Raw genomic sequence first — 27,294 nt, forward strand, 5'->3', positions numbered from 1 at the left:
AGGTCCCTAGAGCGTGTAGCTCGTTGCAGCTTTATCACTTCATCTGAATATCTAAAGTTTCTTCCATTTTTTTCCAGCCTTTTGTTGTTGTTTGTGTTAAACTAAACACTGATGGAGTATATCATTTTAACCAAGTATGTGTGCTGTCTTGTAGCTTCCTGTAGGTTCCAAAATAGAAACAAAACAAATTGTTGAATACACACGCAAATCCCGATGTCTAAAAAAAGCAGGACCCAGTAGTTTACAATAGTTCACTCTGTCAATTTTAATGTTGAATCAACACACAGTATACATAAAGCGCTTTTCATCTTCTAGATACAAAGGCTTCTTCAGATGTAACAAACTACATTTAAACATGGTTTAAATACCGACATTACCAATCATGTGATCCCAGTCACCCAATAAAATTACTGGTAAGTAAAACTTTTGAAACAAAGTAACAAGACACTCTACTTTATTTATTTATTTATATACTTATATATTATATATGTATATATATATATATATATATATATATATATTATATATGTATATATATATATATATATATTATATATGTATATATATATATATATTATATATGTATACTGTGTTTTGATTCAACATTAAATCAACAAACTTCACCCCCTTATCGCCCCCCAAAGGCCCAGTTGACATCCTAACTACTTGCCCCACGCCTCACATCTCTGTAGCTCAAGTGTTAATGCCCTATCCAAGGCAAAGAACACGGCTTCCATGGGATCTGATAGTATCCCAGGCTGTATTCTTCATCTCCAGCAAGAACTAGCTTCACCGTTTAGCACCCTATTCAACCACTCTGCTGGAATGAAGCCTGTAGTTAGGCTGTGAAGAACTGCCGTCATCATCCCTTTGCACAAAGGTGGTGCTACTTCTGACCTGAGAAACACCCCATCAGCTTGACAAGTCTGGTCTGTAAAGTAATGGAGCATATTATTGTGGATCTCATGAACTAGGACATAGGCAATCTCCAAGTGCTCGACCCCACCCAGTTCGGAGTGCTCGACCCCACCCAGTTCGGATTTGTTAGGGGCAAATCTTGCCTGTCGAACCTAGTTGATTTCTTTGAGACTGTCACCAAAGCCCTGGATGAGGGAAAGTCGGTACGTACAGCTTACCTTGACCTGGTCAAGGCCTTTGACTCAGTCTCCCACTCAGGCATCATGGAAAAGCTAACACAACTTGATGTTAATCCCTATCTAGTCATATGGGTGGCCAACTGGCTCACATAACCCACAAGGTCAAAGTAGGTCCTGCCACCTCCGACAGCAGACCTGTTTCTAGTGGTGTTCCCCAGGGATCCGTCCTTGGACCCCTACTGTTTGGCATATACTCCTCAGAGGTCCAGGCAAAGACAAAGGGCCTGTGGCTGACCAAGTATGCAGATGACTGTAAGTTGGGTGCTGTCATTGTCTCCCCAGTTAGTGTTAACATACTGCATGAGGGTCTGACTGCTACAAATAACAGGTGCCAAAGTCATGTCCTTAAGTTAAATGCAAAAAAATGCATTATCGTACCATTCGGCAAAACACGGTCCCTAGTAATTACCACATCAGTGGCAACCCCCTAAGCACACAACCTGTGGTGAGAGACCTGGTTACTCAGGTTGACAACAATCTCACATTCGACCATCATGTGGCAGCTGTAGTTGGAAAAGCCTTTTACTTGGTTCATCTTGGGATTGCATCCAGAAAAAAAGGTTATTGCCTCTCTACTCCACCCTTGTTAGACCTTCAATTGAGTAATGCCCAGTTTGGTATGTACCTCTCCAGACATCTGCACCAACTGGAAAGGCCACAGAAATACCTCCCAAAGAGTACCTATCTTCTGTGGACAGGCTTAAATCACTATCACGCTACTCTGTATCATACAGATTGCTCAGAGGTGATCTGTGTCTCACCTACAAGGCAATATCGGACCCTGCCCTACTAGAGATGCTCCATATCTGCAAGTCTAACTCCTCGCACATTACCCACTCGATAGGCCCATATCTAATATGCGACATGAACAAAACCTGCTGGAGAGACAGGTTTGTCTCCCGGAGGCTGTCCTGTTTCTGGAATAGACTTTCCCGTACATGTCAGAGTACCTCACTGGCTCTCTTCAAATGCAATCTTGATGAGTGGATGGGAAACCATAAATTTATCCCAAGGGTTCCACCTTTGTCCCCCATTGACAGGGGGAGGCAGGTGCTGACTGAGGTTTCTTTTTTGAGGTAAACTACTGGCTAGGTTTGTAAAGGCCCCAGGGCCATTAGCCTAGTGACCTCCTATGATGATCCTGTGTAGGTTTGTATGCAAGTTTTCAGACCTACTTTGTGGCACATCCTATTAAGCCACCGTCTTACTGAATGTGTCACTATGGACAGCTCCCATCCTTTGGTGGGTGGGAATGCATTTTTGGGGCAGACAGTTCATGATGCACGGTCAGAAACCGGGACTGATATGTACATTTTAATGTTTTTGGAAATTATTTCCTGCCTTCTCAGATTGAAGGAATTTTGGGGTGGCTTTTCCTACAACTAGCAACACAATGTGACTGTGGTCTGCCATATCAGTAGGCAATAGGGTACTTCTTCCTCTGTCCCCTTTATCAGGAAGCTGTAAGTGGAGGGGACTGTGCTTTTTATCACTCGCCTTCTCCTAATTAGCCTTATCCAGGGAGAATCCAGTTAGTCATCAGGCCAGCTGATTTTATACCTGCTGATGCTTGGGTGGTCTTTCTCTCTATGCATGGAAGTTCTGCTGAGGATGGAGCCTTGCTGCAGTTTGCCTTCATAAGTGTGCTCAAGGGAGGAAGAGGGGAAGAGATGCACTGGTGCAGAAATGTTCTCTGGGTCTCAGTTGATTTTTCCCCGAGTTTCCTTATTTCCAAGTTTCTGTAGAAGGCCAAGATTTTGAAAGTCAACGTCTTGAGCTTAGTCTGAAAAAGGTCCCTGAAGATCAAATACCAAGAAAATGATTCCGATAGTATAAGTTTTGCTCTGAAAGATGTGGTTTCCTGTACTCTGGTCTCCTCTTCTGGAACTGCTTCTGTTTGAGGTTCTTCAGGCATCTATTGTCTCAATTCTTTGGCTAGCCTTCCTCCACATGATTTCTCCAGTTCTATGAATACTTTGGTATGCATCATGCCTGAGAAAGGTGGTCAGATATAACTTTCTGGCATTCGGTCACTGAATAAAGTAAGAGCAAAATGACTTTTACTTTTATGTGCTGTGGCTTGGCGCTAATTTCTGTTTACTCCCATACTTAGCTACTCGATTACTTGATTCTTTCTTTAGCTCATATTTTTGAATCTGGTCTTAGTTTTTTCAGTCTCCACTTTACACCAAGGCACCGATTCATTATTGTTGGCATCTCTGAAAGTCCATTAAACCTCTTTTTTTTTTGAAGTTTTTCTGTGCACCTTATTGAAAATCCAGCTCCTCTGTGGCCCCTATATTTGTACTAAATAACCAACATGCTACTTTGGCAGACCTTGGCGCGCATCTCATCACAAAAGGTTTCTCATCCAGGAAAAAGAGGTGATTGTTCTCCTCTACTTGTCACTCATTAGACCCATTATATAGAGTACAACGCCCCTTTTAGTATGTACCTCACAAGACCTCTACAACAACTGGAAAGGCCACACAAATACCTCACAAAGAGGATTACCGGCCTCAAACAGATGTCCTACGCAGACCTTCTCAAAAAAACTCCAACTTTACTCGGTCGCATATTGCGATCTCTGCCTAACATACAAACTATGTCAAGCCAGGAGCTGTTGGACATGCTCCACATAAAGAAATCCCAATCCCACCGAGCTACACGATCTAGGGACCTAAACCTTGTCACCACAATAAACAGAACATGCTGGAGAGAGAGATTCCTGTCCCAGAAACTTCCCATACTCTGGAACAAACTACCGATCTGTATCAAACAAAAGCTCCTCATTAGCACTCTTCCAAGGAAAATCTTTGATTGGATGGGAAATAAGAAATTCACCCCAGGGATCACCTCTGTGGCTCTGCTTGACAGGGGCACAGGAAAATAGTTTTCTTGGGTGGCAAAAGCCAGAGTAGCCTTTTGGCTAGGCTTGTATAGGCCCTAGGGCCAATAGCTTAGTACCTACCTAGGAGTGTCTTTGGAGTATTTCCTGTTGTATTTACATCAGGTGAGAATTTCAGAGCTGCAGGCCTTTGGTATTCATTCTCTTTACTAGTGCCCTTGAAGACTGATTGTTAATGTAAATGATTAAGGCTGTGAACTGCTTCCTGTGGTCCTGGGTTTGATTACCTCAGTCATCATTTGTTTGCGTGGCTTGTGAGCAGGTTACTTGAGCACAGTGGTCTTAGATTGAGTCTGGACAAATTTCATGTAAATGTTCATTAAATCACTTTTGCATTAGCCTAAGACAGTGGTTTTGAAACTTTGTAAGCAGGAGGACCCCTTTTAAAACCGAAATATCTGGTGGGCCCCCATATTTTAGTTTGTGTTTTAGACTGATTTAGTATAAATAATGCAACATTTGAATTTTAAAACTAGTTTTCTTTTTAACTCATTACATTCAAGTGACTCCTCCTGCTGTATCTGTAGTTAACTCCTACTGACGCCTTTAGGCGTCAAATATTGCTTGTTCATATTTGCATCAATAATTCCAGAACCATGCTATGTACAAGGTTTTAAAAGATTTTATCTTAAAGCTTACACAATGGCAAATTCAACTGCAGTAGTATTGAACGTCTGTCTAGTGCAGGTAAATAGATATGAACTGTTTTTATGATATTAATTTTTATAGATATAATTCACATTTTTCTAAATATCTCAACCAATTAAGATCAACAAAACTCTCGTATGAAAGTTGTCAGACTAATAAGACTGTTAATATGTATATAACTTGAATGGTTTCTGAGATATTGGAAGTTGTTTACAAAATATTACACATTTAGTAGTTACTGTGTTTACTGTGACTTTTATAACCATTACTAATTACTGCCACTATAAAAATACTTTGTGTTGAAGAGTTTGCTATTTATACTCCTTTTATATAATCCCTGTGGTTCCAGAAATATGAACATTTGTTTGAAATTTGAAGACCTAATTTGATTCTGTCAAAAGGCTTGGCCATTGGAAGTTACAGTACAAACTTCCTGAGCTCCATTGGAGTGAATGAGTTAAAGGATTACAAATTAAACAGACTCTGACTTCTAAAACTGTCAGATGAGTTAATGCACTTGAGTTAATTTCTAGAATGTAGTGCAAGGCACTTTCAAGTATTAAATGTCATAGGTTTTCAAAAATATTTCTGTGAGCATTGCTAATGTTATGTTAAAAACACATAATCTGGCACCTGGGCCAATAACTGAACTCTGATCACCTGGGGTATAGTGAAAACTATACCAACAGATCTGGCAGTTATGAAAGTAAATTTCAACAGGACAATAAAAGAAAGAAACATCTAATTGCTACTTAATCCTAAAAATCACATGTTTAAGCTAATTTATGAATTAAACTAACTGACCAACCAAAAAAATTCTCCCATTTGAAACAAACTAATCTATATGCCGTGTTACACGTGCAGTTGAGGAGAATTGTCATTTCTACTTAAATCCAGTGTACCACTGCTCCTCTCTGCAATACTTGGGCATGAAAGAACTTGCAACAATAAATAATGCACCATGTAGCCAAATCAGTAGTATGAGTAAGGAGCTAGGTGAATTGGCATATGGTTAAGGGCAATGAAACCTGCTTTACAAGCGCCTTGTTCAAGCTGAAGAAATAGGAACAAAGAGGAAATGACTTTAACAAGATGGCTGTGATATTTAATACTTATTGACACACACATCTGAAATAAGAAAACCATTTATGGTGTCCAGCATTGTACCAATAATGAAGCAACTCATTTGATTCCTACTACATTAATTTTATTTGCAAGTCTTCCACACAGTAAACGTTGCCTCCTTTTCTAACAACTACAGGCATGTAAAACATGTTTTGCATAAATATTAAACAAGATAAGCCGCGGTGGTACAGCGGTAGCATTGCCTCACAGCAAGGGCTTCTCCTGTTCGATTCTCTGCTGGAGTGCCTTCTGTGTGGAGTCTGCATGTCCTCCCTGCAGTCAAGTGGCCTCAGAAAGACACGTGTGAATGGCCGTGCCTTCTCTGAAGGTTTGGCGTCGGGCTGGCAACTCGGCACCATAAAAATCTACTGCCAGTCATTAGCACACAGGAGTGTCGTACACTGTGGCGACCCCTAACCAGGAAAAGCCAAAAAGACAAACAACAATGAATGAAAAAGAAATCCAGCCCAGTGATATATAGTCCAACAAATTCAGAAAATCACCATTCGGGGAAGAATATAATTCAAAAAGGCTTTAATCTCACTGTGTTAACATGTATTTTTTTCATTCCCTGGGTGAAATTTTTTTTTTTATTTTTAAATGAACAAAACCGATTGGTACAGAAGCCTGATGGATTTGGGACACCATTCCTTGAACAGTAAGTTTTTATTAGCCAATACATTTTGTGTAATGTCTCGGCCATGGCTGGAAAACTGGCATAAAATATCACTTAAATCCATCAGGCTGACCCAGATAGTCTTTTAACTTGTAATTTACTGACAGGCCATACTAGGAAGTTTCAGGTAAGGGTTTGTATATTTATTTTTTATCTTGTCAGTACTGTAGCTTTTTTTGGTAAGTAAGTCTTAAAGCTTTTCACTTCCAGGCTGCTCATTTTCTCCACTCAAGAGCTCATGCAATCTGCTTCCTTGGCACATGTTTAAGAAGGGCAAGGGTTTGAAAGACTGGCTGTTATATACAAACATTTGAACTATTCCAAATAAAAAGTCATTTAACAGTAGATGATTCAACGTTGTATAACATGTTAAACGTTTTTGATACATTTTTGTTCATGTATGCAATGAAAAGCCCACAGACTTAACATGTAAATAGTAAAAACAAGCAAAACAGAATAAACTGTGTCTGCCTCTTATGTTTGTTATAGTGTGATAGAGACACGAGCTGTACATATGTTGTGCGTGCTAAAAAGACATCAGAGTTCTGATAACATTTTAAAGTACAAGTCCTGAGTAGGACCTTTGCTAAATGTTATGATAGCATTCTAGCGGTGAGAAATTAGTATGATGCAAGCTGATTCTCAAACCTTTACAGGTAGTAACTTTAGAATACGAATCAACTGCTGTTTTGTAAATGCAAAGACAGTTCCCCTCAATGCACTATTGATTTTTTGTCTTTAATATTAAGAGTCCAAAAGGGATTGTCATGCATATGAATGAGAAGATGCAGAAAAATAAATTGTGTGTAGGAATTATGTTGCAAAGAAGCATCACAGAAATTTGGGCAGTGAGGTTCAAGTTGCTGATGTTGGCAACACAACTCTTAGTACAGGTTTTATACATTCCTTACTGCAGAACAGAAGTTCACGTTTCCTTCAAGTGCTAATGCCTTCACTCAATTTTGACAAAGTGCAAACAGCAGTTTCACTGACAAACTCCCAAATTAGAGTATTTAAAGGAAAGGGGTTGGACGATGTATCACTTTCTAAACTGAAGTCAAGGCAGTAAACAAATCGTAAGAGGTCATTGCAAAAACACACACACACTTGGGATTTACTTGGTAGCTTGATTCATGCAAACAAGAGTTGAAGAGTTGAAAAAGTACATACTTTGTGTGTGAGAGAGAGGGAGCTTCCAGTAGTTAAAATGTACCAAAACTAATACCAATGCCCATATTTTAGTTGAAAGAGACTTAGTCATTGTGTTTTTGTGTGTGTGTGTGTGTGTGTGTGTTAACGGAGAGAGAGGTTTGTGTGATTACATTCTGTTGACATATTGACAAAAATGCTTTTAAGTTTCTATATGGTGGCATATAGAGTGTTTCAAATCAAAATACATTGCAATTAAAAAATACAGACAATTATTTTTATTTTGATAAATGTGCAATGGATGATTCTTTTCCACTAAGTCAAAAATATCCGATTCAATATTTGACAAGTTTATTCTTAAATCATGCTCAACATTCAGTCTATTTCGCTGTTTATTTTTTAGGTAAAGTAACACGGAAAAGGCTCTGTCACACTGATAAGTAGAACAAATGGAAATAATTTCTGGAGAGCTTTGTTTGCTAATTTTGTATAAATGTTTCCTACTGACAAAAGTCACTGTTTTGTTTAAAACAGTTTTTAAAGAACCACCACCACACGACTGTTCTGCCAGTTCATCTTATTCTGGGATTGTTAAATCATTGGTTTCATCTATTTTTTTTTTCACAACTAAATGAATGGATCTCCAGTCCAGTTTTTATTGTATTGTGGTGGAGGAAAATTAAAATATAAAGGTTTCTTTTAAACTTCTCAAATTTTTAGTAAACTATTTTTCAATCTACTTTTTATTTGGCACGTTCTAAAAAGTTAGATAAAGTTGAAAATGAAAAGAAGGCATTCCTTTTCACTTGATTCTCTCATAATTCTGTTTCCCTAACTTTAAAAATGTTTACAATAGTTCCCTGAAGACTTTCAAGTAGCCGAAAATGTCAGCTAAATATGCAATCTTTACTAGCCAAGAAAAGTAATTCAATCATTCTTATAAAGGGACACTTTTTTTTTTTTTTTTTTTCACAAAGTTCAAAAATGTGATTCAAAACCTTCCCACTAGACGACAAACAAACGTCAGTATGTACAAGTAATTATTTATAGTGGCTTTCCATTTCTTCACACACAACTTGAGTCCTATTATTTAGTAGGCGAGCCTTAATAAAATTTATAGATACTGCTTCATCAAATGGTTTTTAAATCAGTTGGCATTTTTCGAGCAGCAGGTGATTCATGATGGAGGCAACAAAATGTGTCCAGATTGCATTTGGTGCTTAACATACAATTTATTGTTCCAGTCGTAGCTCAAGCACCATCTGTGCAAAATCCAAGACGTTTTGACCAACTTGGTTCATTCATTTTTATAAAATCATTTAAGCAAGTGAAAAGTGCTTCCCCAGTAGTGTGAGTGAGACGAGAGTTGCAAAATAAGGAATCTTCATTTAATTTACCATCAAATTTGTATTGAATGAAAGCAAGTAAATTAACGTGGTTACAAATATCCATGCTTTCATCAACTCTGATTCGGTCACTCATTGTAGTGTTTGATGAATTTAACTGTAAATCTTTGGCAGCTTTATTCCCCACCATTTGAGTAACCAATATTTTTGAGGGAGGTAGAATTACATTTTTGGCAATGGTATGGGGTTTTCCTGACTTCACAGTTGTAGAAGAGAGATTTCATATGATGTGGTAACGGCTTGCTCAGTATTGCCAGTAGTTGTGTTTTTTTTCTTAACTTTTTGATTTGCTTCCAGTTCTTTCAGTTTCATTTAGAAAAAAATTTGATCGACTTTCCAGCATATTGTTTGTTTTTTGACCTGAAGGTACTGCTTAAGCTTTGCTGGCTTCATTTGATAATACTTTATAACAAATGACACACACGGGTTTATCAAGTACTTGGCTAAACATTTTTGTGTCTTGAGTACTGGTGTTGACTTTTTTTTTTTTGCTTGCCGTCTAACAAAGTGTGTCATCATCTTTAGATGACTCTGAATCTTTCTCAGTATGTTTGCCGTACCGCTGTTCAGCCAATTATCCATTTTCTGGAATATAAAATATAATTTAAACACTATTGAAATATCAAAAATTCATAATCACGAAAGAGCCGAACAAAGCTGTTTATTTGCCTTCAGCTTAGAAAAAGAACTTGTGGCTGTACCAGGGAAACCAGTGCTAGTAGAAATGAACGCAGACAACATGTAATCAAAATACATAGTCCATTAACCGCTACAAAGTCGATTGAACTCAGGATGTGTATTAGCAAAAATAGGCATGGCCTTTAGTTGCAGAGGTGCACAAACTGTGTGCAGTGCAGTTGACTGCAGACAGTCATTGGATTAATGCTAAACAATGCATAATCGGTGCTTTTTTTGAAAACAAAAAGGTGGTGTTACTTGTATGTTGCATTTGAGTCAACCCCCCCCCCCCCAATTCTTTTTTTATCCACATCCTCTTTTGTGACAAAAATAAATCTTCTCTCAATAGTACAACAATTGAATCGCTTCCAACAGCAAATTAAGGATGATAGTGGATAATCTTAAAATGTGACACTCTGTACAGATTTTTTTTAAATAAAATGTATCCAATTGCTTTGAAAATGTGAAAATATAGCCAGGTTGAACAGTTAAGAACTGTCAAAGGATAATTGTAGTATGGCCTAATAAACATACATACCAAAAGAAGGCTTTGTATGTACCTGCAAGTACAATTTCTTAGAGTTTTAATAAGAACTGTCAAAGCATGATTTAGATGTGGCATACTAACACAAGCATTTACAAGAACTTCATGCTAACAGCTTTGTCAAACTACATTATACTTGATTCTTTCAGAGATGGGCATCTACCTGACTTTTGCTTATTGTGGCAAATGCACTGAATGTCTAGAATACAGGTCAGATTTCTTATCCTCCTAGATGAGAACATTAATTGATTCCATTAAAAAAAACAACAACCAAGTAGATAAAGGCTGCTTTGTACCAAAGGCAAATGCCTTCAGGATGAGTTTAAAGAGAGGGGCTCTAGTCTAGATGAAGTGTCTATGAATATGGCAAACCTTATTCATACTCTGCGGTAGGGCTAAACCCTTTTACTCCTCCAGGGTCGAAAGGAATGGTGGTCATAGAGAAGGTTTCACAGCCGATAAATCTGTGAAGAATAAGGTTGCTCTAACATATACTAATGATATGAAAAGGATATGTGGTATTGGAAGAAATTGGCCTGTGCTTTTAGCTGATGATGACATTAAAGGTATAGTTGGGAGTGTTCCCTCTCTTAGGTTTAAGAATAGACGTAATTTAAAGAGAAAACTAAGTTATAATTTTATCAGAGTAGATCTTGTGTGCAGTCACTTAGGAAGGGCACTTATGCCTGCAGAGGGTGTAAAGCATGTGAATTTATATCTGAACATGAGGTTTATACATCCTAACACTGGGTACAAGTTTGAGCCCAAGTTTTATGCTGACTGTACTTCTGTAAGATTAGTCCACTTGGCCCAATGTAAAAGCTGCTCATGCTTCTGTATAGGGAAAACTGAATGGCCTTTTGAAGAGCATATAGTGGAGCATTTAGGTTGTATATGCCGGCAGGACTCCACTAGTGCTTTTGTATAAGCACGTCCATGATAAACCTGGACATGTTTTTGCTTTTGCAACTGCAAGATGTTGATAGTAGAGGGAGAGATGTGAGGAATAAACTTGAATTGGTGGAATCCAAATGGATTATTGGGTCTGTAGTACGTGATCAAAACCTTAAATTATCGAACACTTAAAGGTCGATCACGAAATAGCAAACCCTTAACATCGAAAACTGAAAAATGAAAGTGCTTACCACTTGTATTTTAACAATTTAATGTTTTTTAGCCATGCTTGGCTGCCTTGTTCTTTATTTATTAACATTAATTGATTTTATAAATTACCCACTGTGTCCTCTTCTAGGCTGGGAGCCACAAGAGGCCATTCTGGCAAACTGTGCAAGCAACTGAACCAATCCTGGAAAGGATGATATTCCATCCCAGGGTGCGCACACACTCGTTGACTTGCCTTACTTATAGGGGTACCTATGCTTTACTTGGTGGATCACTAAGTCACTTAACAGCAGTGGTTGGATGTGTGGGACGTGGAGGAGACAAAACATTGCAATGAAATCCCATGTAGATACAGGGACAACATGTGGACCCTGCAGAAGAAGCATCCCAGCTGGTAAGAGCACCAAGAGTTATGACTTGAGCTTAGGGTTTTACGTAAACAAAGCTGTCTCTTCTCACTTTGGAAACAGCAGGTCATAGATTGTGTTAAAACAATTTAAATGGCAGCTTTCAGGTTTTTTTTTTTCGATAAGAGTTTTGACCACATTGAGCCTGTCATTTAAATGTGTGTACTTTGTTTTTAATGTCAAGCCTGCTATTTAAACTTTTTAATTTACACATTTCCTGTAGTTAAAATTCATGCTTTCATTAGCATGGGCTAGAAGCAAATTGTATGCTCAATATGCTGCTCTTAGAACATGCTCTGCTGAACAGGATTTCAAGAGCAAAGCAAAAAAAAAAAAAAATCTCCTCTCAAACAGACCCCCCCCCCAAAAGACACACACTGGAAACAAGTGATTTTGTTAAAAAAAAAAAAATCCTAAAAACAGAATTACCACTTCTGCCTTGTGTATTTTGAATCAAGCTCACACTACCCAGCAGAGACCACAACAAAGCGCCTAATGCACCTTGGTAGTCCAGGAGAGCTTCATCTGCTGACACATGGTTACCGTGACATGTGCATCATACTTGGAACAGAAAATTCTCCCCACCCAAATGTACAGGTTATTAATAACCTACTCGCCAGTTATATGTGCCGGCTTCAGTAATGGGCTCACAGCATCATGCAAGAACTGTAATTTTCTATCACAGCTGCAATCTTCTATCACAGACACCTTAAAATAATTAGAATTATTCATCAACAAACTTAACCTCTATACTGATTGTTTGCATCTAGCATTTCCTCAAAATATATGACTAAGTTCCCCATGCATTTCCTAATTCTCTGGTTGCTTTTCTAAAGCACTACATTTTTCTACATTTTACACTTACTTACCTGCATCAGTGCAGCTCCCTTTTCACTTAGTTGCTGCTTCCTGAAATTTTTGTGTCTTAGGAGAATATTTTACTCTCTTCGTACCACCTTAAGAACACATGGAGAAAGTTACTGCCAGAACTAAAAAGAATAATTTTCATAGTCTTCTTGTTTTGTCAAGGTCAAGCACTTCATTTGTTTAGAGGTCCGATTTGTCAGTCTGCGTTTCACTCGTAGCTGTGTTTAAGCCAGGAGCAATAGTTAACGAATAATAAACTGACCCGTACGGAAGGTGATCAATCAGAGTACCCCTGGTTTCCATCTAATTTCAAAGCTGAGGTTTGGTAAATTGGCAGCCTTTGTAAGTTTCTCCTAGTTATGTCTGTGCGGTCATCCTTTAGTGAATTGGCATCCTGTTGCAACCTACGTTATCGGTGAAAGAGTGAACTGGTGGAGATGGCTGGGTATGTAGTCGATGCCATGACCAGTTGTGGTCAAGGTGCTGGTACGCTGTACTCGTCTCTGTCAAAGCCCTGCCATATTATTAAATTAAAAATGTTATTTAACTCTAATTCTAAATATATGCCTTCATTTTTAAATTTTCATTGCAGACCCCTAGAAATTATTATGCAGACCCTCTGGCATCTGTGGACCACAGTTTCAGAATCACTGGCCTAAGATATGTGGGTATGTCCTGCCAAATGCTACCTTCCAATGAACGGTTTGAGTAGAGAAATATAAAGTGAGCAGTTCAGTTCGGGTGACACACTTTCAGTACTTTTTACCCTTTAAAGTGTGCTGTTTGCTGACTTTTTAGTCAACTCTGATGGAAGGTGCCTTGAAACTTTCGAAGGTGGCAGACTAGGAAAGACCCACTTCCAACAGTGATCTTTCAAATATTTGCTGTTATGGTAATTTATCTTGCACGACTGTACTTTCTCCTTGATTCTGTGTAGAAAACCACCAGTTATATTGCCTAGTCCTATGAAATTTTAGATGATGATTTTAATTTTTCAGCATTAATATGGGCTATGGATATTGTGTACCAATTGCAGACAGGGTCCATGTAGAAATATAGAACTACCATAACCTTGAATAGCAGGATATTGCAACAAAATATTAAATTGGCTCTTCACTGAAGTGCTGGTGTTTCTTGATATTGGGTATTTATCCTTTCCTGTGTGTTTGTGTGTGTGTTTGTGTGTGTGTGTTTGTGTGTGTGTTTGTGTGTGTGTTTGTGTGTGTGTTTGTGTGTGTGTTTGTGTGTGTGTTTGTGTGTGTGTTTGTGTGTGTGTGTGTGTGTGTGTGTGTGTTTGTGTGTGTGTGTGTGTGTGTGTGTGTGTTTGTGTGTGTGTGTGTGTGTTTGTGTGTGTGTGTGTTTGTGTGTTTGTGTGTGTGTGTGTGTGTGTGTGTGTGTGTGTTTGTGTGTGTGTGTGTTTGTGTGTGTGTGTGTGTGTGTGTGTGTGTGTGTGTGTGTGTGTTTGTGTGTGTGTGTGTGTGTGTGTGTGTGTGTGTGTGTGTGTGTGTGTGTGTGTGTGTGTGTGTGTGTGTGTGTGTGTGTGTGTGTGTGTGTGTGTGTGTGTGTGTGTGTGTGTGTGTGTGTGTGTGTGTGTGTGTGTGTGTGTGTGTGTGTGTTTGTGTGTGTGTGTGTTTGTGTGTGTGTGTGTGTGTGTGTATGAGAGACAGGATGGCTGAAAAGCCTGCAGGCTTTTAAGAGGCGCTCCTCGTGCGATTAGAAGATACTGTGCTGCATTCAACTTCATGGCTCTGGTAGAGCAACACAGCAAGTTTTTCCTCGAGGGCTTGGCTCAGGCTGGTCCTTTGCCTGTGGACTCCCCTTCCAAGCCCTCGCAGGAGCCGAAGAGATCTCCCCCTACCTCGGGGGAGGGGAGTCATCTTCCTTGCTCCCTAAAAAGCCGAGGCTCTTGGATTGCAGATCCCAGAGTCCAGTCTCTTTGGCTTTGGATCTGAGGTCGGTCTTTCCTAGAGCTTCAGATCAGACTCTCGGATCCAAGGACTCGTCAGATTGGAGGCCTTTGGATCCTAGTAAAAGCAGACTGTCCCTGGATCTGACCAGTTTGTCGGATCCTTCTGGTAGGGCTCCCAAGCCTTTGGATCCTACAAGGTTGTCCGATCAGACAGTGCCATTGGATCCTATTAGTTTAGAGGTCTCCCTTTCTGGGTCTTCCAGGAGGTCAGATATGAGACGTCTGAGCTGATCTCCTTCTTGAGGTCTTAGAACTTTGGGATCCAAGGCTGGATCCCCAGCGAGATCTGAAGATTCTTCAGCTTCGTCCAGAAGTCGCCTTTCCTCCGACCTTGGATAGGATGATGATGAGTTTTCTCAAAGCACAAGTTGAGTTGGGCCTGCTGCCATCTCCAACCCGTGCGGCTAGGGGGACTCTTCCCCACTCCTCCTGGTCCTGACATTTCAAAACCTGCTGGACTGGAAGAGATTTGCAGTAGGAGGCTGGGGTCCGGTATTTCCTTCTTGACACTGTTGGGGTCCCTGGCTGCCTCTGTTCCGCAGCCTCCTAATGAGAGTAGGCCTAATCCCTGAGGGGTTGGTGCTGGTTTCCTGTAGGGGTGGGTTCAGGTCCAGACCTTTCAAACCACTCCCTTCCCTTTGGTGCTGGACAGCATGGGGCAGATATCATCCAGGGGCTTCGGTATTGTCGGGTCCCTTCTTCTTTCCCAGGTGGCCCTGGCCATTGGGGATGGGGGGGCTTTGTCCAGTCCATCAGCCTTTTTGGTGGTAGAGAAGACCTTCTCTAGTTTGGTAGTTACCCCTCCTCCTTGTCAAGGTCCTCCCCAACCTTTCTCATTTTTGGGTGTTGAGGCCTCATCATGCATCCATGGTCAGTCCTCTCACGAGCGCCTTCAGAAGGGCACAGCCCCTCTTGGGGTTCGCATCTCTTCTGAGTCTTTCCCTGAGCTCACCGCAGAGGATCCCCTTTGGAAGAGAATGTGTAAGAGGAGATACTTGACTCCCCTAGAGTGTGCCTCACCGAGGACAGGGATTTTGAGGAGGGAGACAGGTCACCCAGACTTCACCTGAGGAGGTTTCCTTTGGGGGCATCTTGGAAGTTCTCAGAGAGGAGGATTGTCTTCCCCATCCCAGTCTTCAGAGGAGTCGGAGTTTTCTGAAGGTGTTTGGGACAAGCCCATCTACTACCTGGGTTTCCACTTCTGCTGATGAGCTTGTGGACCTTATCGCCAGCAGAGCTTGGAAGGAGCCAGATATGGTGGAATCTGTACCTAAGGGAGTGGATAAGTTCTTCAGTCCCCCTGAGGATAGGCCTTTTTGGAACAAAGGAGTCCCCGTTGATGCCATTGTGGTGGCCGCTGCTACCAAGAAGAAGCTAGCTGAGCAGACCACCTCAGTCCATCCCCTGAACAGGATATCCTGGGCGGTTGACCATTTTGGAAAGCATGCGTTTGCTTCTGCTACATTTGGTCTGAGAGCAACTATTTACTTGGCCTACTTTACCCGGCTTCAGAGGGATTTGGTTTTGGAGATTACCACTTCCCTGTCGGTGTTGCCTGCAGAGAGCCTCAAGCTCGTCTGTCCGTGCTGTCCACCTTCGCTTCCTTAGCCAATGCCTTAATAAGGTTTATCTCCAGTACTGCGGAGGCCACCTCTTGAGCGGCAGGCACTGGCATTACTATTAGACAGCATGCCTGGCTTCGCCTTTGTGGGTTTGCGAAACCCTTTAAGGTGTCCTTTTACTAACGCCCCCTTGATGGTTCCACTTTGTTTGGACTGTCTAAGGAGACCTTTAACCTGCAGTGAGCAAGAAAGCAAGACTCTCTGTGGTAGGGATAAAGTTTTCTACACTCCAGAGGTCCCTTTCTAAGACCCAGAGGGGAAGTAAGAAGCTTTGGTTCCGGTGGCCTCAGTCTTCCTTTCAGGACGCTTCCCAGGAATCCTCCTTTTCACAGGCCAGGGCAGTGGATTCAGTGGTAGACACCGGCGTAGGGGCACATGGGGTCCAGAAAATCAGGGCTGCTGTGAACCGTTTTCAGAGAAGCCCTTCAGTGCTCCTGATGCACTGCCTGACTGTCCTGCCCTGGAGGAAGTTGGGTTTGTCTCTCCTTTCCTTTCACCCACTAGTCTGGACAACTCTCACCTCCGATCAGTGGGTGATAAAATCATTTCCAGGGGTTACTCCACTCCCTTCTCTCAGCCCCCTCCGACATCGAGATTTCTCCCAGACAAATCCACCCCACCAAAGGGAATTGGCCTATATTGAAGTGCAAGACTATTTTCAAAAAAGAGCCATTCAGGACATCCCGACAGGACAACGAGGTCCTGGAACTTACTCTGGCTTCTTTTGATGCCAAAAAAGACCGGGGACCTCTGTCCAATTCTGGACCTCCGTGAGCTAAACCTTTCTGTCAAGAGGTCCTAGCTCCAGATGGTCACTGTACAGTCCATTTTGCCTCTCTTTTGCAGGGATGATTGGATGTGGTCATGTGGATCTTAAGAATGTGTACTATCCTATAAAGATTGACAGATGCTTCAGGAGACAACTTACTTGCACTTTTTCGGTTAGGGGCCAATCATCATCAGTTCAGAGCCCTGGCCTTTGGACTCACCACAGCCCCCTGGGTGTTTACCAAATGTATGGCAGTTCATCTCCTGCTGCAAGGTTTCCAGGTTTTTCCATACCTGGATGATTGGCTTCTCATGGCTCCCACAAGGCATCGGCTAACACTGGCAACCAGGTATGTCCTCAGTCTTTTCCAGCATCTAGGTATCACAGTGAACCTGTCAAAGTGAAATCTAGTTCCTAGCCAAAACCTGGAATTCATCTGAGTCCTGTTGAACACAGTATCTGAGACTGCAGCACTGCCTTAACCGCAGGGTCCAGCTCATTCAGGATCCGGTTTCTCTTTTGTTGAATCTAGCATGCCTGCCTGTTCATTTGATTCTCAAAATGCTAGGCTCCATGGCGGCTGCTATTCAGTTGGTGCCTCTTGCCAGATATCCTATGCGAGTTCTTCAGTGGACCCTGTCAATCCAGTGGTCCATTCTGTCTCAGCCCATGTCTGTGACAGTAAAGTTGATTTTGGTATGCAGGAATCATCTTGTTTGGTGGCTGTAGTCTCAGCACCTTTTTCTAGTCAGGCCATTTTGTCTCCCCATGGCCACAGTGACCATGGATGCCTCCCTGTTGGAAGGGCATCTTCACTGCAGGATGGTTCAAGGCTTGTGGTTCTCTATAGAGACCAAATTGCACAGAAATGTCCTGGAGATGAGAGCAGTTCTTTTTACGTTGCAAGTCTTTTAAGAATGCCATCTTGTGGGGACCATAGCATTTCAAATGGGGACCATAGCATTTCAAATGGACAGCATGGCGGCTGTCTGGTACATTAACAAGCAAGGGGGAACATGGTCTTATCCTCTGTGCAGAGGGGCCATGAGAATGTGGGAATGGGTGCTGTCTTCCAGGCGCTTTCTTCTTGCAAATCATATACCTGGGAGTTCCAACATGCTGGCAGGCAGACTCAGCAGGTCCATCTCGTGTCCTCACGGGTGGTGCCTGAAGTAGTCATTGGCAAGGCAAATCTGTGACCATTGGGGTCAACCATGCTGTGACCTTTTTGCTTCCTCAGTCAACCACAGATACAGCAATTGCTTTGTCCCGATTTCCCCCATCAGGGGAGTCACCTAGGCATGCTGTTGTTTAAGACTGGCCCCTGGGTCTTCTCTATGCTTACCCTCCTATTCCCCTAATATCTAAAGTCTTACAGAAAGCTCATTGCCTGAAGAACTCAGTCATACTTATTGCCCCTTTCTGGCCTCTGCAGGCTTGGCTCTCCTTTCTGAGGTCTCATCTGAAATATCCAACTTGGATAGTAAATCCATTCCGAATCTCATCTCCCATCCCTAGGGGCTTCCACTTCCTCATTTCCAGACCACCTGGCTTCCTTCCCTGGTGCAGAGCATTATTTTGGCTTCTCAAAAACCGTCTGCAAAGGTGGTGCGTTCCAGTAAGTGGAGAAGGTTTTCCATTTGGGACAGTGGAATCTCTAGATCCCTTTTCATCCCCTATTCCTGGTATTTTGTTCTCATCTTCCCTTTTTCATGATGGGGTGAGTTTTTCTACCATTAAGCTCCAGTTGGCTGCCATTTGTAATTTCCATGTCAACGAAGAGCCTACCTTTTCTTCCAAATTGTGCAAATCCTTTTTGAAAGGAGATGTTCATCGTGTTACAGTGAGGTTTTCAGCCATTTTAAGCATCTCTTTCTTGGGCATGGAGGATTGTCCAGGAGAATGCTGTACTTGTTTCTTTGTCTTGGCTGTTTTAATGGTAAGTTGTAAAGGTCTGAAAACACCCTCAGAAGCCGGTGCCTGCTCAGCAGCTCTGGACCCATCTGAGGGATTAGTTTCCAGAGGCCTAGATGACTCCACGTGGGAGTCGGAAGCGGCCTGTGGCTCTGAGGTAGCGGGTGTCAGGGGCTGCGAAAGCGCCTCACTGAGAACCGGCGACTGGCCTAGAAGAGGTTTCGTCGTCTGTTTTGGACCTCGGATGCCTGTCTTTATCCTTGTCTTTGTGTTTTTTCGGTATTGAGGTCATTGGCTGATCTGACGGCATGGTATAATTGAACCTTCGGCCAAAGTAGTGTAAAGCAAAATCAAAACGTCTTTTTATAGTGCGTTTGTTGAATCTAGCACAAAACCGACAACTAGTGACATCGTGATCAGGGCCTAGGCATGGAATACAGTAAGAGTGGAAGTCCTTATGAGGTATTTGCTTCCCACAAGAAATACAATTATTAACTCTTTCTGACATCGGTCTGAGGCAAGAAAAAGGTTTCCCCAATGGGGTACTTTAGTTTTATTGAAAACTTCGGATCTGAAATTAGACTTTGAAAATCTCAGGAGTTGGCTGACCGGCGCTTGCGCACTGCTTCTGCTTCGGGCACCGCGCGGCAATAAAGACTGAAAAAAATGGCGTTGGATGCATATTATATACCCCTGGCGCACTGACGTCAGGGAAGAAGCGACAGCAACCGACGCCGTACGAAGACTTTGGAACTCTGGCCGACTGCGGGACTGCTTGACTGCAGGATAACCCAAGTGTGATGACTGCAGCAGTGTGAACATTCGAACATCTACATTTATGGTAGGTACAAAACTGTACTTTTTTCTTCGTGGATCTGCTATTAAGGACCTGTCACTGCCATGGGATTTGACTTTGGTGTTGCAGTCTCTGACACAAAAACCTTTTAAACCCGATAGTTCATGTGATGTTAAATTCCTAGTCTGGAACACCGCCTTTTTAGTAAATATTACTTTTGCCAAGGGGGTGTTGGAACTTCAGGCTCTTTGCATTAAGATGAAAGATCTTTCATGATCTTTCATAAGGACAGGGTGCCTCTTAAAACAAATCCATCCTTTCTCCCTAAACTGGCCTCTGAAAGAAATCTCAAGTCCAAGATCCAGCTATCGGCATTCTTCCCTAATTACTCCTAATAAAGGAGAATATACCTTGCATTGTTTAGTTGTCCGCAGACAGTTGCATTTTTATTTGAAAAAGACTGAGGAGTTTAGAAAGTCGGACCAACTCTTTGTGGCTTCCTCCCAAAACAGAAGGGGTCAGGCAATTTCCAAAGTGACTAGGTGGATTGCTGGTTGTATTTCCTTCATTTATACTAGTCTGAATTTAGAACTATCCAGACCAGTTAAGGCCCACTCCACTAAGTCTGTTGCTACGTCATCTGCCTTCTTGATCGACTTTCCCTTGAGATCTATGCAGCTACGACTTCATCTAATCCACATACTTTCATTTCACACTACCAGTTGGACTTTGATCTAAGAGCAGGGCTTCCTTCGGTTCCTCCGTACACCGGCATATCCTTCCTTGAGGTCACCCAGGACACACACTAGCTGGGGACTCTGACCCATCTGTAAGGAATAATGACACTAATCGCATCAGGTAGTTATGTACTTACCATAACTTGGCATCTGTGCTATCCAGTGTCATTATTCATCACATCCCTGCCCTCCTTCCCCTTTCCTTCTGGGGGATCTGGTGAGGCTGTAGTGGCTTGCATATGGTGGGAAGTTTTTGACTTCTGCTGCAGTTTTGTTCCTGCATTTCAGCTAATTTAGCAAACTCGAACTGAGGGTTAGAAGGTAGCAAGGGGTTATGGTAAATGCGAGGAGCTTGAGCTCTGGATCTGTTTGAGAAGTTGCCAGCTCAGATCAGAGGTCAAATCCTAGAGCCATATTTGATGAATAATGACACTGGATAGCACAGATGCCAAGTTATGGTAAATACGTAACTTTTTTTTTTTTTTTTAAATGTGAACGTAATCTGAGTTAATGTGAGCAATTATGAAACTTGTGCTGAACCACTGTATTTTAGTTAGGGTTTGTATTTTGGGGGGTTCCTAAAGTAATTAGGCTACTGCAGCTGGGAGTTTTTATAGGTTATTGTAGCAGATTTCCCAGCATTTGGAATGCTTTCTAGTGATCAGTCAAGTTATAAATGCTATTGTGGGTCTAACTGCATTTAAGATCGCAGCTTTGATGTGCACAAAGGTGGCTAGAAAGTGTTTGAAAATTTAGTCTGCCATGGAACTTACACTGCGATGGTGGTGCTGCGGTAGCGTTGTCGCCTCACAGTTAGACGTTGCCCATTCGATTCTCAGAGTGTCTTCTGTGTGGCGACATGCGTGAATGGGCGTTCCTTCATTGAAGGTTGTGCGTTAAGCCCGGCAAGCCAGCACGTAAAACTCTACTGCCAGTCATTAGCGGACCGGAGTTCCGCTGTGGCGACCCCTAACCGGGAAAAGCCGAAAGACACAACAAGTCTGCTGTGGAACTTTGGAAACCTGCATTTGAATATTTTGTAATGTTTGGCTCTGGTGTATGAAGATAATTGGGAAGGAAGGGCAGTACTTTTTACTATAAACTATAACATTGGAGGAGTTCGGAGGAGTTCAGAAAAGTTCAAGTTATTTGGATTTGAGTCCCCTTACAGGTTTTTCATTTCTGACTAGGAGCATTTTTTGATATCCAAGTCTCTGTATCTTAAGTAATTTGTTTTGACTACTGAAGTTGAGGAAACTCTACTCTTTGGGGAGGCTTTTTTCATGCTTTGCTTCTTTGATGCATTAATGTTCGTTTACAGATGAAAGCTAGGAACTCTTCTGTCTCCTTGTACCAGTATTTGCTACAGGTAGTCTGCGTTATGAATCTGGTGTATGAAACGGTCAATACTGTATTGTTGTCACTCATCCTGTGTAAAGGATTACAGGTTGTAGAAAATGTGGAATCGTAAAGCTGAATTTCAAGTGAGGGGTTGAAATCTCAGTGATTGAGAGATGTCTTGTTGCTTTTAATATTAGAGGAAATGGGCAAGGGTCTCTGATTTGGGTGTGCTTACAACTGCTATGGGGGTGGGTGGCGGTGTGGAATGTTAATATGGCTAAAGTTAAGTAATTGTTACATTGGGTCTAGTAAGTGTATCCACTAATTGAGATAGAAGAGGTGTTGCTTGATTAAGATTGCATTCACCCAGTAGTGTCTTTGTCATTTTTCTTCCATTCAGACACTTTCATGTGGGATTTTTTTCCTCGTGGAGTAGACGGTTACCTGCCACTGATTCTTCTCCTTGATCCTGGGTGCTACAAGTCTTGCCTGACACCCTCCAACCAAATCTGAAACCTTCCCTTTTTACTTGACCGCAGGTTGAGGCATCCCAGTGCAGTGTCCTTATGTAGTTATAGGGATTTTTTATTTGTATGCCTTAACCCATTTATACCGCAATGCTTGACTTGCACCGACAAACAGGTCTTTATGACTGAGAAAGCTTGTCAGTGCTTACCTTGACATATCTAAGCATGGGATGCACATCTCCAGTGTGACCACTAGAGCAGCCACCCCCTGATTATTAACCCCCTGGCTAGGTGAACCTGTAAAATACTGCTGCCCCCCCCCCCCCCCCCCCCAGTTCTGGGCTTGCTAGTTGAACTAGTCGCTAGGACCACACAAAATCATTCTTATAATTCTACCAAGATCTGGCTGTAGTGCAGTACTGGTGGTTGTCAGGAATTTGTAGAAAATGCAATTCAAGTTGGAATTGAGTGTGCCCTTGAATGTCATTTACATTAGACTTCTGTACTTTGTTGCCATCTGCTTGACAATTGTTTGCGATTCAAGTGGATTTAAACTCTAACAGTATCTTTGTAGGACAGCCATGTACCTTCTGCCACACCCCCCACTGTGGGATTCTATTCCACACTCCTCCCATTTCCTCTGAAGTTGCACCAGGTGTAAGGTAGTGTGCATTATTTGGGTCTGCTTGAACCAGGGTGTACACGTAATAGCATGTGAAATGTGATCACATCAAGTAGAGCCAATAAATGTTGTGGCATTCCCCCGTAAGAGCTAATAGCGAAGTAGAGACGTTCCCCTTCATTAGTTTTAGCTCCTATTTGATCATTCCTGTATATTTGGAGATATGCCAATAATGAGTTTAGAGGACTTTATCTCTGAGCTGTTTCAGTAATAGCTAGGATATAATGTTTTTTTTTTTTTTTTTTTTTTTTTTTTTTTTTTTTGAGAGAGAGAGTTTTAAAAAGTGTAGTCCGTTGTTTCTGCTACTGTAGTTTGGTACATTTTAAGATCCTTTGTATTTGTGGTAGATTATTTCATTGCTGGTGTTAGTGTGTCAGTTGTTACTAATTTAACTTTTATAATACTTTCTCCACACTTTTTTTTCCCCTTTCCTGCTGTTTCCCTACCATGTTTTTGAATTTTTTTGTTCCAGGCTTCATCTCTGACCATAATTGCTCCAGCTGCTACCATTCCCTCTGTACTACCGCCCTGGTTCTGAGAAGACCCTAGGGTGGAGGGAAAGGCTGAATTGTACTTGTACTATTCTCTGGATTAGGGATTGCCAGCAGGGTAGGAAAGGGAATGAGAGAAGTGTTTTGGGTGTGGAGCTGAGTGGCACTATCCATGCTTTATTTAGGCTAGGGTGAGCACGTAGGCGTGAGCCACATTAACTTCTCCAACAATGTTTTATTGAATGAATTGTGTGTGAACTTCTGTTAGTCATCTTGCTACACTAACACATTCAAATGTTAAAAAAATAAATTATGCAGTTTGCCATGTCCTGTTGTCTGCATTAGGCTGGGGTGGGCATTTAGGAACAACTGTTAGTATATTCCTTCCCTGAGCCTTTAGTCCTTTATTTGAAGCATGCTTCCGTATGTCCAGGATAGGCATTCCCATCCTCCCTGCTTTGTTGTCGAGCATGCAAGCTGCTAATCAAACAGTGGTATCCTGAGTCATGGGGCTTTGTGTATGCCGCCACATAGATGACTGTGTTTAAACTTCACTTCTGGTACTTTATATACTTGTGCACCAACCTGAACCTGAAAAAGGTCCAATAGATAAGCTTTCTAGCCTGGCTAACACAGTCTGTCGTGTGTGTGTCTGTCTGCGTGCGTTCGTGTTGGTCTGTCTGCATGTCGTTGGTGTAAAATGTAAAGGTTTGTGGGTGTTTGGATGAGTAGGTATGTTGACCAGTTCAGTCTTTGGTGACATCTAGGACTTTGTAGCATTTATTTGGATTATGTAGGAGGTAAAACTTCTGCAAGGTACTGAAATACTTTTCCTATTATGCATATTATAACTATATCTTTTTAATTCCTTTCTTTGAAAACAAAGGCATTGGACAGAAAAGTGCCTCGGACTGTATTGAAAAGTGCAAGCATTTCTGAGTCTGATGTATCCATTTTTGCACCTGTGGCAGGTCTGTCCTGCCTGCTTATGGATACATTGTGAACCTTTACAATTTAAGTCTTCAGCACGACTTTCCTATACATTGGCTGTGAGAGACTTAATGATGCCACTAGACATGGATGAAAATATATTTTAAGCGGGTGTTCGGTTATCCACGAAAATGTCAGATTCCCCAGAAAGTGCTCTAGTCGCCTTTTGCAGCAGCTACTTTCTCATCACCTGCATAGATTCATAGTTAGCAAGCATGCAGTCTGAGACCATTAAGGAGCCTTGTCCAAATTCCCATTTAATCCATAGCATTGTCCTATTAATTGACTTGCTCAAGGTCTTGCAGTAGACAAATGAAGGATGAGGGCGTCTAATCATAAACCGGAGGAATGTTCTTGTTAATGGCTCATTGCATTAATCTTCTACTCTAACTGCCAGACTAATAAACACCGCTACTCATCTAGGGTCAGAACACCAACACTATATTGCGTCATAGTTCTAAAAACAAAGTTTAAACAAAGTTTCTTCCACTGAAAGTCGGGGAACACCTACAGGTCTAACAAGTTTTGTTTTTCCTTGCAGAGTCTTCAGTGACAAAGGTTCATTTCCAGGACGTTACAGCCACGGATGATCCTGTTGACTTGGCCATCCGGCTAGCAGATAGGTTCAGCACAAACTTCACCCCACTACCCCCCCAAAAAAAGACCCTTTCAACATCCCCAATACTTGTCCCGCACTTCATATCTCTGTAGATCAAATGTTAAAGGCCCTATCCAAAGTAAAGACAGTTTCCATGGGACTTGATAGTATCCAGGCTGTATTCCAGGATCAGTAGCAGCAGTTATTACTTACCAATTCCATGGAGTGGGACCAGAGGTTTTCTTTAATGGACATAGCAATTTTCAGTTGGTATTTTGACTAGGTGATTTTTGTCGCCAATATCCTGGCTTAGTTTCCTGAGCTTTACTGTGAGATGTAGCATTTTCTGATGTTCTTCATTCCACATTGCTGCAGTCCTAACTATTGGGTAGTCCGCTGTCCAGTCGGCCCGAATACCAAAGTATATGGCTGACGTCGGTCAGGGCGCATTAGACTGACGTCAGTACGTCAGGGTACTAATGCGCATGACCGACGTCATATCCTCAGTCTTTCTTGCCGCATGGTCCGATGCAGAAGCAATTTTGCGAGTGCAGGTTGGCGTTCTGAAAGTTTCTGCAGTCAGAGTTTCAGACCGAATCAAAGTTGGCTAAGTACCCCGTTGGGGAATATTTTGGTTTTTTCTTGCCTCAGTATTTAACCGGATGTCAGAAAAAGTGAATAACTGTATTTCTTGTGGGAAACAGATACCTCATAGGGATTACCATACTTTGTGTATTCCTTGTTTAGGGCCTGAGCACGACGTTGTTGGATGCCGCTCTTGTGCTAGATTTAACAAACGCACTATTAAGAGAAGGTTAGACTGTGCCAGGTTAGTTTTTGGGAAGCGTTGTAATTATAAAATGCTGCCGGATGCTCCGGCCCGCTTCGGCAAAAAGCGCAAGGACAAAGCAGCAAAGCCTAGAGTGGAAGAACCGACTGTCCCTGACGTCGGTTCTTTAGAAGGCTCAGTGGAGCCGGAGGTTCTGCCAGGTGTTTCTTTGGAGTCTCAGGAGAGACTTTATTGTTACAGGATGTATCCTCTCAGGAAGTAGGCCAGGCTGAGGGGCTTCTCAGGTGGCTGTTCTTCCCTCTCTTCCTAAGGTGGTTAGAGCCTCCCCCTCTGTTTCCAAGGCTTCCTTGAGAGGCAGGCCAAGTGCAGCTTCAGTGGGGGTTTCTCCTAGTGCTTCAGGTTCTTTGCCTAAGAAACATATGCTTAAAATGGCAGAAGATTTGATTACTATGATTAGAGGTTCTATGCCCCCCCCTGATAAGAGGCCTAGGGTGGAACCTGAGTTTGAGAGTTTTGAGCACTGTTCGGAGGCTTCTGAGTCTTCGGCTGAAGACTTGCAGGAGTTTCCTCCTTATTCTGATTCTGATGTGGATGATTCTACTCCATCAGCTTCTCCTCCTGAGGATTTTTCATTTTCAGAGACCCTGCATTCCATGAGGGAGCATTTTAAATGGGAAGGCCAGGATTTCTCTGATTCCAGGAAGAGGCTTAGGGAGTTCTTGTTTTTACCCCAGCATAGGCCTTTAGCTATACCTCCTGTTCTGAATGTGGTGGAAGATGTTTTTGCAGAGGCTTCCCTGAATCCTGATTCTTTGCCTCCTGCCCCAGTTAAACCGGATAGATACTATAGGGTGCCTGAAGCTCATAAGTATCTTTTAAGAGTCCTAGGGCAGACCCGAAACTGTCTCTCAGGGGCCTAAAGGTGAAGGCCTCTGTTGTTAAAAATCCTGTTCCTCCTGATAAAGAGGCAAGGGCTTTGGATAGATGGGGAAAGAAAGTGTATACTTCTTCCACTTTAGCCATGAGGGCGTTGAATTGTCAGTTTCACATGTTAAAATATCAGAATTACCTTCTTTCACAATTGAAAGCTAAGGTGGATGCTCTGGCAGAAGGTATTGAGTGTAAAGAGTTGCAGGATTTAGTTCATGTGTCTGAACAGGTGGGTAAACATTCCTTGCAGTGTGGTTTTGATGCTGTGCAGGCCTCCTCGAGGGTGGCTGCCACTGGTTCTGTTCTTCGTAGGCATGCCTGGTTGAGAGATCAGAATTTAGCTGAGCATGTTAAAACTAGGATTTTGGATGCTCCTTTGCAGTCTGATGTGTTGTTTGGTTCGCCTGTGGAAGCAGTTTTAAAGAAAATGGAGGACAAGGCTAAGTCTATGCAAACTGTTAAGGATTTTTTACAGGTGCAGCCTCCAGTTCAGTAGAAATTGGCCTACTAA

General features: G+C 42.0%; 1 protein-coding gene across 1 annotated transcript in view; it reads left to right on the top strand.

Annotated features, from left to right (window-relative positions):
• ASXL1 (ASXL transcriptional regulator 1) overlaps positions 1–27,294 on the top strand; it is a gene marked incomplete in the record, with an annotated part of 1,368,406 nt that overhangs the window by 41,860 nt on the left and 1,299,252 nt on the right.

The sequence above is a fragment of the Protopterus annectens genome, chromosome 12.part0 (assembly GCF_019279795.1).
Source record: "Protopterus annectens isolate FY-2018-M chromosome 12.part0, PAN1.0, whole genome shotgun sequence".
NCBI lineage: Eukaryota > Metazoa > Chordata > Ceratodontiformes > Protopteridae > Protopterus > Protopterus annectens.